At 40.5% G+C, this 12,813-nt stretch overlaps 1 long non-coding RNA gene across 4 annotated transcripts in view; it reads right to left on the reverse strand.

Annotated features, from left to right (window-relative positions):
* The window catches only part of LOC132534751 (uncharacterized), a 326,831-nt gene that overhangs the window by 267,633 nt on the left and 46,385 nt on the right, over window positions 1-12,813 (reverse strand). For 2 of the 4 annotated variants that reach the window (XR_009546460.1, XR_009546461.1), the window contains exon 2: window positions 799-918. This is a non-coding gene — a long non-coding RNA (uncharacterized LOC132534751). Of the gene's footprint in view, window positions 1-794; window positions 919-12,813 lie in introns of all 4 variants that reach the window. The other 2 variants (XR_009546463.1, XR_009546462.1) reach the window with 1 other exon arrangement.

Consider the following 12,813-nt stretch of genomic DNA (forward strand, 5'->3'; position numbering starts at 1 on the left):
CTTGTGATTCTGACTGAGCTCTCTGGATTACTGTATAATGCCCTCCCTGAAAAAAGAATCAGTCTCATTAAATCATCCTGCCATTGCTGCTGGTAAGGAAATAGGTTGTGTGAGGGAGGAAGAGAAGTTTGCTTCAGTGACAACTTTTTTAAGACACAATTCTTGAGATGCAATTTGGTACATTACTTAACAGTCTTAGCTATTTTTAATAGTAGTTTAATTTAACTCTGGTTTTCCTGTCCCTGTGCTTAGACTGTTGGAGCTAAATAAAGAGAAAGCCAAAGCTTTTCTATCTACCACTCATGTTGAACTTGGAAAGTCCTTATCACTCCTCCAGGCAGGCCCCTTTTGCTTCCTCAGTGAGTCAGAAGATGAACATGTTACAGAAATACACCTCTACCCTAACAGCATATAACGCATGACCTGCTTTTCCATTTTGTCTTTTACAGGACAGTAAAAATCCCATTTCCCAGCAACTTTCTCCTTAGAATGTGCCAACTAAGTGAAACTTGGGATTTGCATATAAGTTTTTAGAAACTCTCTGGAAACCTACAAAATGTACAACTGTGCAAGAAAGCCCCACATTAAAAAAAAAAAGTCGCAGAGAATATGTGTATCTTTACCCAGGACATAGTTTTTTAAACAAATATAAATAACATTCTTGAGGCATATATCCATAGATTTAAACTTACTGCACAGAAACCATACATCCCAAACATTATTATTATTATTATTATTATTATTATTATTATTATTATTATTTTAATCCAGCAGTTAGAGGGACTGCTGTAAACTTACCACACATGGACTGGCCACTGCAGACATTACGAGCTGATCAAAGAATTCATTCTTGCCAACTCTTGGTCCAGTTTCAGCATTCTTCTCCACACAGCAATCTGGTCCATTAAGGTTCTTAAACTGATGGAAGAAAATCAGGAGAGACAAATATAAAAAAGCATTAAGAACAGATTCGTGAACAAATAAAACCCAAGTGGAGTTATATACTTAATATTCAGTGCAGAGTTTGGCAGTTGGCTTGTCAGTTCCTAATGTTTTGTTTCTCTCAAAAATTAATAGAATAATGATTTTTATATGGAAAAACAGTCATTCAGATAAAAGACTATTATTTCCCATCTCTACTTGTAACTACAAATGACACAGATTTAACTGGTATAATTCTCTAAAACAAAGAACTCTGGGGAAAGAGGGCAGGGGAGGGAAATTTGGATTCCTGGTCCATGATGATGATGGAAAAGGACCTAATTTGGGGGGTCAGGTGGTAGCACACCCAGTTAAGCACACATAAAGGCCCGGGTTCAAGCCACCATTCCCCACCCACAGGGAGTCTGTTTCACAAGCAGTGCCACAGGTCTATAGGTGTCTCTCTTTCTCTTTCCCTCTCTACCTCCCACTCCCCTCTCAATTTCACTCTGTCCTACCCAATAAAATGGGGGGGGGGGGGAATGGCAACCAGGAGAGTGCCATTTCCTAGCTCTGAGCCCCAGAAATAACACTAGAGGGAAAAAAATGCCCAATTTGCAGGTCAATGTTCTGCAGACAGCTTTCATGAGATGATAAATTGTATCCATGAGTCAACAATTATACTGTAAACCATTAACCCTCCAATAAAATTATAAAGGGGAAAAAAGGTATAGTATATATTCAATGGAATACTATTCAACTAAAAGAAATTATGGAATTTTGTACTTTTCCATATCTTGGATGAACCTGAAGGCATCATGTTAAGTGAAATAAGGCCGAAGGAGAAGGGCAAATATTAAGTGATCTCACTTATAAGTGGTACTGAAGAAGCAAGGCAAGAAAAGGGAATCATGGGATAAAACTTTGACTGGGTAAGGTGTATTGTAGCAGATCAAAAGACATTATGTTCAAAAGTTGCACTTGTTCACACTGAGTAAATTAATGAATGATTAAGCTTCTATATTATATGGAGGGAGAGTTTTCTGTTCTGAAGCAGTTTACAGGGTCACAAAACTCCTATTTGTACTGGGAATTCAAGCAGACATGCCTCATCTGCAGTCTAGCTCTCTTTGTCTTCCTTTCTTCAAAAGATCAGCACCACTGAAACACCAGTACCAGCATCTTGTTTTCTAAAGCACCAAAAGTATGCTGATGTGCATGTTTACTGGCATAAATTTGAATATTAGTTTCCAGAGGCATTGCCTCTACATCTAGAAAGTAAATACAGTCTGCTGAAAGTATACAGATAACCAGTACTTAGAACACCTGAGTGACAAAATGTTCCAAACCTTCTACATTTAATTATGCTCAAATGGCACTTATAGATATCCTCACACAAATTCCCTTACACAGTTGTCAAATACTAGATCGTGAGCTTCACTTTGAACTTATTCTCCCAGGTAGATGTAAGTTTCCACTCTGGAAGTACTGATAACCCATTTTTAGGAATCTATGGGTCAGGGTCACTCTTTTAATAACAAATGACAAAAACCAACCTAAAATTGCTGTAAGCAAAATTGTGAATCACTGAGTCACTCAATACAGAAGTCTCAGTTGTCTGATTGTGAATCACTGAGTCACTCAATACAGAAGTCTCAGTTGTCTGACACATTCAGACTATGTGTGCCAGTGTTTTCTCTCTCCATCTTTGATGCTGCCTGAATTATTTTGTCATTCTCAAGCAGATTCTCTTTGCAAGAGGTAGCAAGATATCCCTACCAGTCTCAAGAAGATATTGTCTTTGTACTCTGTGAGCTCAGAAAAAATAAAAAAAAAAAAAACCCTCTCTCTCTCTCTCTCTTTCTCTCTCTTCCCTCCCTCTCTCCCTTTCTCCATAGCAATCCAGAGAATAAAATTATTCCTGACTAGCCTCAGGCTTGAGTCCAGCCTCCTGGCTGATAGCCTTGCCACTGTAACATGTGGCTGAGAAAGAACAGTTCTAAACCTACAATAGACTTCCTAGCTTCCTTCCACCGTAAGGTCCCTATTCTCATCTGCTCTATTCCTACTTTATGGTTCTGTTTACTCAACATTTTGGTCCTGCTTTGTGTTTTATTGCCTTTCAGTCATCAAGTTCCAGATGCTACTATGATTCCACCCTAACTTCCCTGGGCAAATGACCTCATCAATGCTTACTTGAACTTCAGCTTTCCAGAGCCCTACCCCACTAGGGAAAGACAGACACATTCTGGGGTATGGATCAGCCTGCCAACATCCATGTCCAGCAGAGAAGCAATTACAGAAGCCAGAACTTCCACCTTCTACACTCCAAAAAGAATTCTGATTCATACTCCCAGAGGGGTAAATGATAGGAGAAGAAAACCAGAGTGCTCTGTATCCCCATTCCATCAGCACCCAAAGCATTTGTCACCAGGAGTCTAGTTTTTATACAATCTCTGAAAGGGAAGTGAATCTGAAAAACACCAGATGAAGTCAGGTACTAGTTCTCTTAATCTGAGAGAGAAGAAAAAAAAGGAAAGACACCCAAAGTAGTAATAGGTATAGGGATGTCTTAGAAAGAAAGTGAAGGGGGCTAGGTGGTGGTGTGTTAAGTACACACAGTGCAAAGTGCAAGGACCCAAGCAAGGATCCTGGTTCAAGCCCCCAGATCCCCACCTGCAGGGGCACAGCTTCACAAATAGTGAAGCAGGTCTACAGGTGTCTTTCTCTTTCCCTCTCTACCTCTCCCCCTTCAATTTCTCTCTGTCCTATAAAAAAAAATGGCCTCAGGAGCAGTGGAGATGTGAGGAAGGAGGAAGGAAGGGGAAAACTTGGCAAAAAGATGCATACACACATTATATAGAGAGAGACAAGAAGAGATAAATATATAGATAGATTTTTAGTTATAGAATCAGCCCATATTGGTGAACTTGGAAGAACTACTATAGTTTCCAATGGAAGGGATAGGGACACCAAACTCTTGTGGTGGGAACATTATGGAATTATACCCCTATTATCTTATAACTTTGTAAATCAATATTAAATCACTAATGAAAATAATTTTTTAAAAAGGAAAAATCTTAAAAAAAATAAAACAGTTTCAAAGAAGATGGGGGATGACCTACTACTGATGATGATGCTAGTGATGGTCATAGTGATGGTGCTGATGGTGGTGATGGCTCAGGAAGGAGAATGGGATCCTCAACTTTTGCCAAAAAGAATATGAGATCATCTCACCACTGAACTGAAATGCCACATTCCTTCTTAGCTAGTTCTGGTTTACTACTGTGGAAAAACCACTGGGAAGTTAATGGTATATACTAGTGCTTCTCAAGTTTAAACTTTATATTATTAAAAAGGAAGGTCCAAAACTGTACTCACTTATGCTAAACCTCCACTCCCCCTCCCCCCAGTCACCAAACTAAAATTATCTACAATTTCAGCATTTCCAGAGAAGGGATTGTCTAGTAATCACTAGCTAGGTAATCTGCTTGACAGACCCCTGCCAATTCCTAATCTTGTAACAAACAGCTTATTTGTTGGTCTATTATAACTACACCCCTGCTCACTTCTGCCTATAAAAGCTTTTCATTCAGGGCCAGGCAGTGGCACACCAGGTTAAGTGCACATATCAACAAGCACAAGGACTGGGGTTTGAGCCCAAAGGGAAAAAAAAAAAGATCTACAGCCTCAGATTCTGCCACCTTCTAGACACCAAGTTACAGATGCTCCCATGACTCCATCCCAACTTCTCTGGGCAGACAACCTCACCAGTGTGTCCTGAACCCTCATATCTCCAGAGCTCTGGCCCACTAGGGGAAGATAGAAACAGGCTGGAGGTATGGATCAACCTGCCAATGCCCATGTTCAGTGGAGAAGTAATTACAGAACTCCTACCTTTTGCACTCCAAAAACAATATTGATCCATACTCCTAGTGGGGGAGAAGTAATAGGATGAAGATAAGAGGGCTCTGAACTACAGCTCCGTCAGCACCCAGAGAGAGAAGGAAAAGGAGAGGGACATATGGAGGTAGTAATGTTGTCATGAGTGGCTTGGAGGGGGAAGAGAGGATTGGATCTGGAAGCACAAGGGAATAATTACATATAAATGTAGACAGATAGTTGTAGATATGATGGTTGGCCCATGTCTACAACCTTAGGGGAACTGTGGTGGGTTGCAGTCAGGAGACTGAAGATTGAGAACTCTGGTGGTGGGAATGGTATGGATTCAAGCCCTTGTTGACATGTAATTTTGTAAAACAAAAAATAAAAACAAACAAAAGCTTTTTATTCTGTATAGTTGCATGAAGCTCCTTTCTATCTACCAAATTGAGTGTGACACAATTCAAAGTAATTTTCACTCAAATAAATTTCTTTTTGAAGTGTAATATGCCTCAGGTTATCTTTTAGCATTAACAGTCAACTATTGGATCATGATGCATTTTTCTATGTTGCTTGTTTGTTGTGTTTTTGTTTTGTTTTTTTGTTTTGTTCTTCCAGAGCACTGCTAAGCTCTGGTTCATGATGGTACAGGGGACTGAAGTTAGAACTTTGAAGCCTCAGGCATGAAAGTCTCTTTGTATAACCATTATGCTATCTATCCCTGCCTCTATGTTTTTATATGCAAAATGTGTCATAATTATTCAAACAGCCCAACAGTATTTCATGAAAATACAGATTCTGGGGGAGTATGGACCAAAGATCTCTGTGGGGTGCAGAGATGGGTGTCGTATGCTTTACATTGGTTTGTTCTAGCCCTCCCCCGCCAAGAGAATTGGATCAGTCCTATTAATTTCGCGGGCCTGCTTGGCCCCGCCCCAAGGAACCCGGAGAGAGGGTTCCTGAGTCCGAGAGTTCCTGAGTTCCTGAGTTCGAGAGTTCCCGAGTTACAGAAAAGGAAAGAGTGCTTGCGCTGCCGCAAAGAGACAGCAGAGTTCTGTTTGGTGATTAGTTTGTCTTAGTTTATGAATCGTTGTTCCTGAATAAAGAATTACAGCTTCCCTGCCCAGCCGTTGTCTCCACGTCTCTGTTACCCGCCCGTGAAGCTAAACCGGCCGGCAAGAGCCTTCCGAATTTTAACAACAGATGGGAGGTCTGGCTTCTGTAACTGCTTCTCTGCTGGAAGTGGGCGTTACAAAGGTTTCTTTTTTTTTATTATTTATAAAATAGAAATAGTAACAAGACCATAGGATAAGAGAGGTACAATTTCACACAATTCCCACCACCTGAACTCTGTATCCCATCCCTTCCCTTAAAAGCTTTCCTATTCTTTATTCCTCTAGGAGCATGGACCCTGGATCATTATGGGGTATAAAAGGTGAAAGGTCTGACTTTTGGAAGTGATAGGAATGCTGCCCTATCAACTACTATAGATGTGTGTGCCTGGAGAACAGTTAAAGCAAGAAATGACAGACAAACCTCTTATTGGAGTAGCCCTCTGGAAGCTTCACCAGTTAAAAACCTCCACCTCCACCAGCTTCCTCATTGAGTTGGCTCACTCCTGCTTGCTCCATCGCTTGCTGGCTGGCCATGAGAAGCAGCACTTTGACCCTGCGCCCTGGGAACTCTGCAGCCTGCTCATAGCCTGGCTCCTGAAGCACAGTGGCCTCTGCTGTCCTGAAGGCTACACATCAGCACTCAGTGGATGCTGAGCCCTGCTCTGTTCTGCTCTGTAGCACCTGCTCATGGAAAGATGACTCTGATGACCAGAAGAATGCTGCTGAGAGCCAGAAGCCAGGACAGAGAATGATCCAGTATGAGAGACAGAGAGAAATAGAGCAGTAGGGAGTGAGAGTGACTGTAATACACTCCACCACTCTTGAAGACCCCTCACTGCATGGTGCTCCTGTGTGTTGAGCTGGTCTTTGTGCACAGCAAAGTGTACACTCTACCAGTGTCCTCCTTGCAGGTGAGGTGTGAACAGGTGAAGAGACTGCATTGGGTTCTTTAAAGACTATTTTCAAGATGCACCTGTGACTACCCCACATATTTTCACCTGAGAATGAAAGAAGACAAAGAAGCCGCGGGTTCTCTAGTTAGCGCACTGACTGTTCCAGTTCAGAGGTGTCTTCTTCCAGAACTGACGTGAATTTGAAACGACAGGTGTTTCTTTTTCTGTATGTGGTGATCCTGTTTAATTAATGACATCAAATACTTTCTTAAACCTTTGTAATAATTTGTAAAGATGGGATTTCTTGACCATGCTTCCATGCTTTTTTTTTTTTTTTCCCAGTGTTCAGCTACGGTTTATGGTGGTGTGAGGATTATAAAAGTATATTACCAAAAAAAAAATACAGATTCTGGTTCAGTGGGTCTAGAGTCTAGCCCAGGATTCTGGAGGTACAACAACCCCCCAGGTCACACTGAATCCAAGAGTACCTGGCCCACAATTTGGATAGTATGAGAGACCCTCAGTCACTAGCGAGAGTCTGCTTGACCTCAGGGGCTCAGCTCCCGGAGCCTTCTTTAGGCTTGCTTCATTATCTTTTCTTAGGCACAGCCTTGGATCCCTTGGATAAAACTTTCCTGATGCAACCAGGGTTTACCAGGCCTAAGATATCTGCCATTTTAACCTCCTGGCATGGGATCCTTTTGCTAAATTCTGTCTTGGGTGCAAGAACTTCTGCTGGGCATGTATCTTTCTCTGTCACTGGCACCTGTGGAGACTGATACAACAAGCTGAGTAATAAGGCCTTGCCTGTGTCTGTCTTTCACTTTGCATTCTCCTAAATTATGGAGAGTTTAGGAAAACTGTACCACTGATAGCACTACTTTCTGGACATGCAAAATTACTTGTTTGCATAATTTACATGAGACTCATAAGTCTTACTCAGCACCTGGGTGATCTTGCTCATTTAGCATGCAGGTGTATAAAAGATGTATAAGACCTTCTCTGGGATGCACTCCGGACATAATTGCTCATCAGCTGCATTCGGAACAAAACAGAGTATCATCTGGGCTTTTGAACAGTGACATGAGAAAGTGAACGAGTGGAACGAGGCATTATTTAGCTGAATGTTCATTTCTGTGCCTCCCTCTCTGTCTATTCCAGACATGGCCTCTAACATTCTCCTCCACCTAACTTAGCCCACATCAATACTTTTCTTAAGGAACAAGGGATGGAGGGAAAGTTTAGCAGGGCTGAAGAAAAAAAACATTGTGTACTTTTCTCCATCTTTAATAAATGACTTCAGGTGAAATTGAACTTCAAGGGTGGTCCCAGAGAACTCCCAAGGAGTATATGTTGAAGCAAAGAGAGAAAGGTCTAGCCAGTTGACCTGGGAGAGTTCCAGAAATTTATAGGCTAGTTAGGTTATATGTAAATGTTACCAGGAGAAGCCATCTCCTCTACCACTCTCTGTTTCACTGCAGGGAAGAAAGAATGTGTAGAGTTTGTGTATACCAGCTGACTCTCTGTCCCCCCCCAGCCCCCCACACACAGCCCTCCGCCCCAGCCCTCTGCTTCAGAGCTCTATTTACCAGCCCTTTGCAAGTGTCTCTCCCAGAGTCACAGCAAAGCACACACTGCCTTCAAAGAAGAACATGTCAGTCTAGTCAAGTGTTTGATTGCAGGCACTTGCTTGAGGTACAAAGCTCAATTTCCTGTACAGAAAACTCAGTCATTCTTGGGAATCAAAAATTCCTATCACATTTGGTAGAAATCTGATGGGAAATTATGTCTGGGGAAATTCCCACAACTTAAGATATGCAAATTCACAATTTGATTGTAATGCCAATCTCGTGATCCAGTGTTACTACCCTGCTTCTTATGAGAGGCTATAAACACTAGTATATTAAAAATGTATCCACCAAAGTGAAATTAGTGCTCAGTAAATGCTTAGTTTTCTAGAATTTCAGTCTTGGGTGCATTGATATAATTTTTAGAGGTACATTTTGCCAGCCTATAATACATATATAAGCCTATCAAAGCCTGATAGAAAAGTGCATGAGAAGATACACTGTGAACTGGGGATCAATTCTATACTAGTCCCAGGGGCTGTATCTAGTAACCTAATATAGTGTCTCCAATTCTGGTTTCTGTGATTCTGTGAAATCAATTTTTCTATAAACTATAACTGGTACATGAGTGTTTTGTAAAAACTAATTGTATTGGCATAAAAGGCAAGTCAGGTTATGGTGTAATGAGCATTCTGTTGTCCTGTTATTGAAACTGATAGACTAGTATTAAAAGGAATAAAATGCTAAAAATGATAACAGTTTATAGCTTTGATTTTTTTTCCAGCCTTTTAAAGTTGATAGTGTAGCCTACTGCTTCTCAATCTTCTTTTATGGGTATTTGAGTTTGACCCTGTTAAAAATGACAAACGAAATGGATGAGAAGCAGCATTTCCCAGCTATCTCATCCTCAGCAGTGTGGTCGAGAAATAGCCATGCTGCGGCATCTTCATCTGTCGGATTCATATGTCAGCTGCTGCTGCTAGGAAGGTTCAATGAGGGAGAAGAGTTACGAGGATAAGGCTCCTGCTTTGTAATGTTGACAAATTAGCCAATCTCAGCTCTTCGTTTCAAAAATACCTCTCCCAACCCAAGGAGAATAGGATGAAATTGAAGTTGGTCATGCCAACCCAAGATGACCTTGGATGAAATGGATCTCCTTGTTTACCAGGCATAAAGATTACAGTGGACTCATCAATCAGGAGGCCAACAGTATCATAGATTTATCTTACTAATTTGAACTTCACAGGCACTGAAAACTAAAGCTTTATTGCTAATTATTGTTGTTGTCCAGTGGGATTTGGAAGCCTCTCCCAAAACAGATGGGTTTTCCTCTTTGATATTTATTACAAATGTGGCTGATTATTAATTTTGTGATTGTATATTTAATGTCTGACTCCTCACTTGACTATAGTGTTAGGAAGTCAGGAATTAAATCCATTCTTCAAACCCAGCTGCTACCACAGGGTATCAGAAAGTAAAAAGGTCAGTCTACTCAGTGTCAGTTTTCATCTGTTGTCCTATAATAATTACCAAAATATACAGTCACTCTATCATTAAGTATGTGTTAGCTGGATGAGTGAACACTTGGCTGTGTGTTGCAAATGGTACTGGGACTGGAGTCAAGAGAAATTGGTTGGTGTACTGGCCCTATGTGACTTGGATAAGTGACTTAAGCTGAGCTTCCTCACTGTGAAAGGGGGAAGCATACAGATGAAATGTGATGCCTAGCACATTGTAACTTCACAAAATGTCTTTTACTCATTTAAGGTGGCACACTATACCACCCAGCTCTCTTTGATGATGAAAATGTTCACCATCTGTGCTGTTCAATATGGCAGCCACCAGTCACCCAAAAATATTTAGCACTTAAAATGGGGTTAGTACAACATAGAAACTGCATTTTAAAAAATTTTATATAATTTGAACGAAACTTAAATAACAAGTTCCTCCTGGCTACTATACTGAACATGTGGGTCTTGCAAACCTTATGGGAAAATTACAAATTACGTAAATAGAGAGTTTTAATTATATTCATTCTCATTCTCATTCTCTCTCTCTCTCTCTCTTTCTCTCTCTCTGTCTCTCCTTTTCTTTCTCACCAGAGCACTATCAGCTATGGCTTATAGTGGTGCTAGGGATTGAACTTGGAAACTCTTTCTTGTACCTTAGGCATGAAAGTCTGTGGAATCCCCAACAACAAAAGTCCTGGACCAGATGGCTTCACAAACGAATTCTACAAAACTTTCAGGAAACAGTTAATACCCATACTTCTTAAGCTATTCCATAAGATTGAGGAAACAGGAATACTCCCTTCTACCTTCTATGAAGCCAGCATCACCCTGATACCAAAAGCTGATAGGGACAGAACAAAAAAGGAAAACTACAGACCAATATCTCTGATGAACATAGATGCCAAAATATTAAACAAGATCTTGGCCAACCGGATACAGCAACACATCAAAAAGATTGTTCATCATGACCAAGTGGGATTCATCCCAGGAATGCAAGGCTGGTTCAACATCCATAAGTCAATCAATGTCATTCACCACATCAATAAAAGCAAAGCCAAAAACCACATGATTATCTCAATAGATGCATAGAAAGCCTTTGACAAAATCCAACACCCATTCATGCTCAAAACTCTACAAAAAATGGGAATAGATGGGAAATTCCTCAAGATAGTGGAGTCTATATATAGCAAACCTACAGCCAACATCATACTCAATGGACAGAAGCTGAAAGCATTCCCCCTCAGATCGGGGACTAGACAGGGCTGTCCACTGTCACCGTTACTCTTCAACATAGTATTGGAAGTTGTTGCCATAGCAATCAGGCAAGAGAAAGAAATCAAAGGAATACAGATTGGAAGGGAAGAAGTCAAGCTCTCACTATTTGCAGATGATATGATAGTATACATAGAAAGACCTAAAGAAAATTACTGGAAGTTATTAGGCAATATAGCAAGGTATCAGGCTACAAAATCAATGTACAAAAATCAGTGGCATTTCTTTATGCAAACACTAAACCTAAAGAAGAACACATCCAGAAATCACTCCCATTTACTGTTTCAGCAAAATCAATCAAATACCTAGGAATAAAGTTGACCAAAGAAGTGAAAGACTTGTATGCTGAAATCTATGAGTTGCTACTCAAGGAAATAGAAACTGATACCAAGAAATGGAAAGATAGCCCATGCTCATGGATTGGAAGAATAAATATCATCAAAATGAATATTCTCCCCAGAGCCATATACAAATTTAATGCAATACCCATCAAAGTTCCACCAAGGTTCTTTAAGAGAATAGAACAAACACTACAATCATTTATCTGGAACCTGAAAACACCTAGAATTGCCAAAACCATATTGAGGAAAAGAAACAGAAATGGAGGCATCACACTCCCAGACCTTAAACTGTATTATAAAGCCATCATCATCAAAACAACATGGTACTGGAACAAAAATGGGCACACAGACCAGTGGAACAGAATTGAAAGCCCAAAAATAAATCCCAACACCTATGGGCATCTAATCTTTGATAAGGGGGCCCAAAGGATTAAATGGAAAAAGGAGGCTCTCTTCAATAAATGGTGCTGGGAAAACTGGGTCGAAACATGCAGAAGAATGAAATTGAACTACTTTATCTCACCAGAAACAAAAATCAACTCCAAATGGATCAAAGACCTAGATGTCAGACCAGAAACAATCAAATACTTAGAGGAAAACATTGGTAAAACACTTTCCCACCTACACCTCAAGGACATCTTTGATGAATCAGACCCAATTGCAAGGAAGACTAAAGCAGAAACAAACCAATGGGACTACATCAAATTGAAAAGCTTCTAAACATCCAAAGAAACTATTAAACAAACAGAGAGACCCCTCACAGAATGAGAGAAGATCTTCACATGCCAGACATCAGACAAGAAACTAATCACCAAAATATATAAAGAGCTCAGCAAACTTAGCACCAAAAAAGCAAATGACCCCATCCAAAAATGGGCAGAGGATATGAACAAAACATTCACCTCAGAGGAGATCCAAAAGGCTAACAAACATAAGAAAAACTGCTCTAGGTTGTCAGAGAAATGCAAATTAAGACAACACTAAGATACCACCTCGCTCCTGTAAGAATGGCATACATCAAAAAGGACAGCAGCAACAAATGCTGGAGAGGATGTGGGGACAGAGGAACCCTTTTACATTGCTGGTGGGAATGTAAATTGCTACAGCCTCTGTGGAGAGCAGTCTGGAAAACTCTCAGAAGGCTAGACATGGACCTTCCATATGATCCAGTAATTCCTCTCCTGGGGTTATACCCCAAGGACTCCATAACACCCAACCAAAAAGAGGTGTGTACTCCTATGTTCATAGCAGCACAATTCATAATAGCTAAAACCTGGAAGCAACCCAGATGCCCAACAACAGATGAGTGG

Source organism: Erinaceus europaeus, chromosome 19 (assembly GCF_950295315.1).
Source record: "Erinaceus europaeus chromosome 19, mEriEur2.1, whole genome shotgun sequence".
Classification (NCBI taxonomy): domain Eukaryota; kingdom Metazoa; phylum Chordata; class Mammalia; order Eulipotyphla; family Erinaceidae; genus Erinaceus; species Erinaceus europaeus.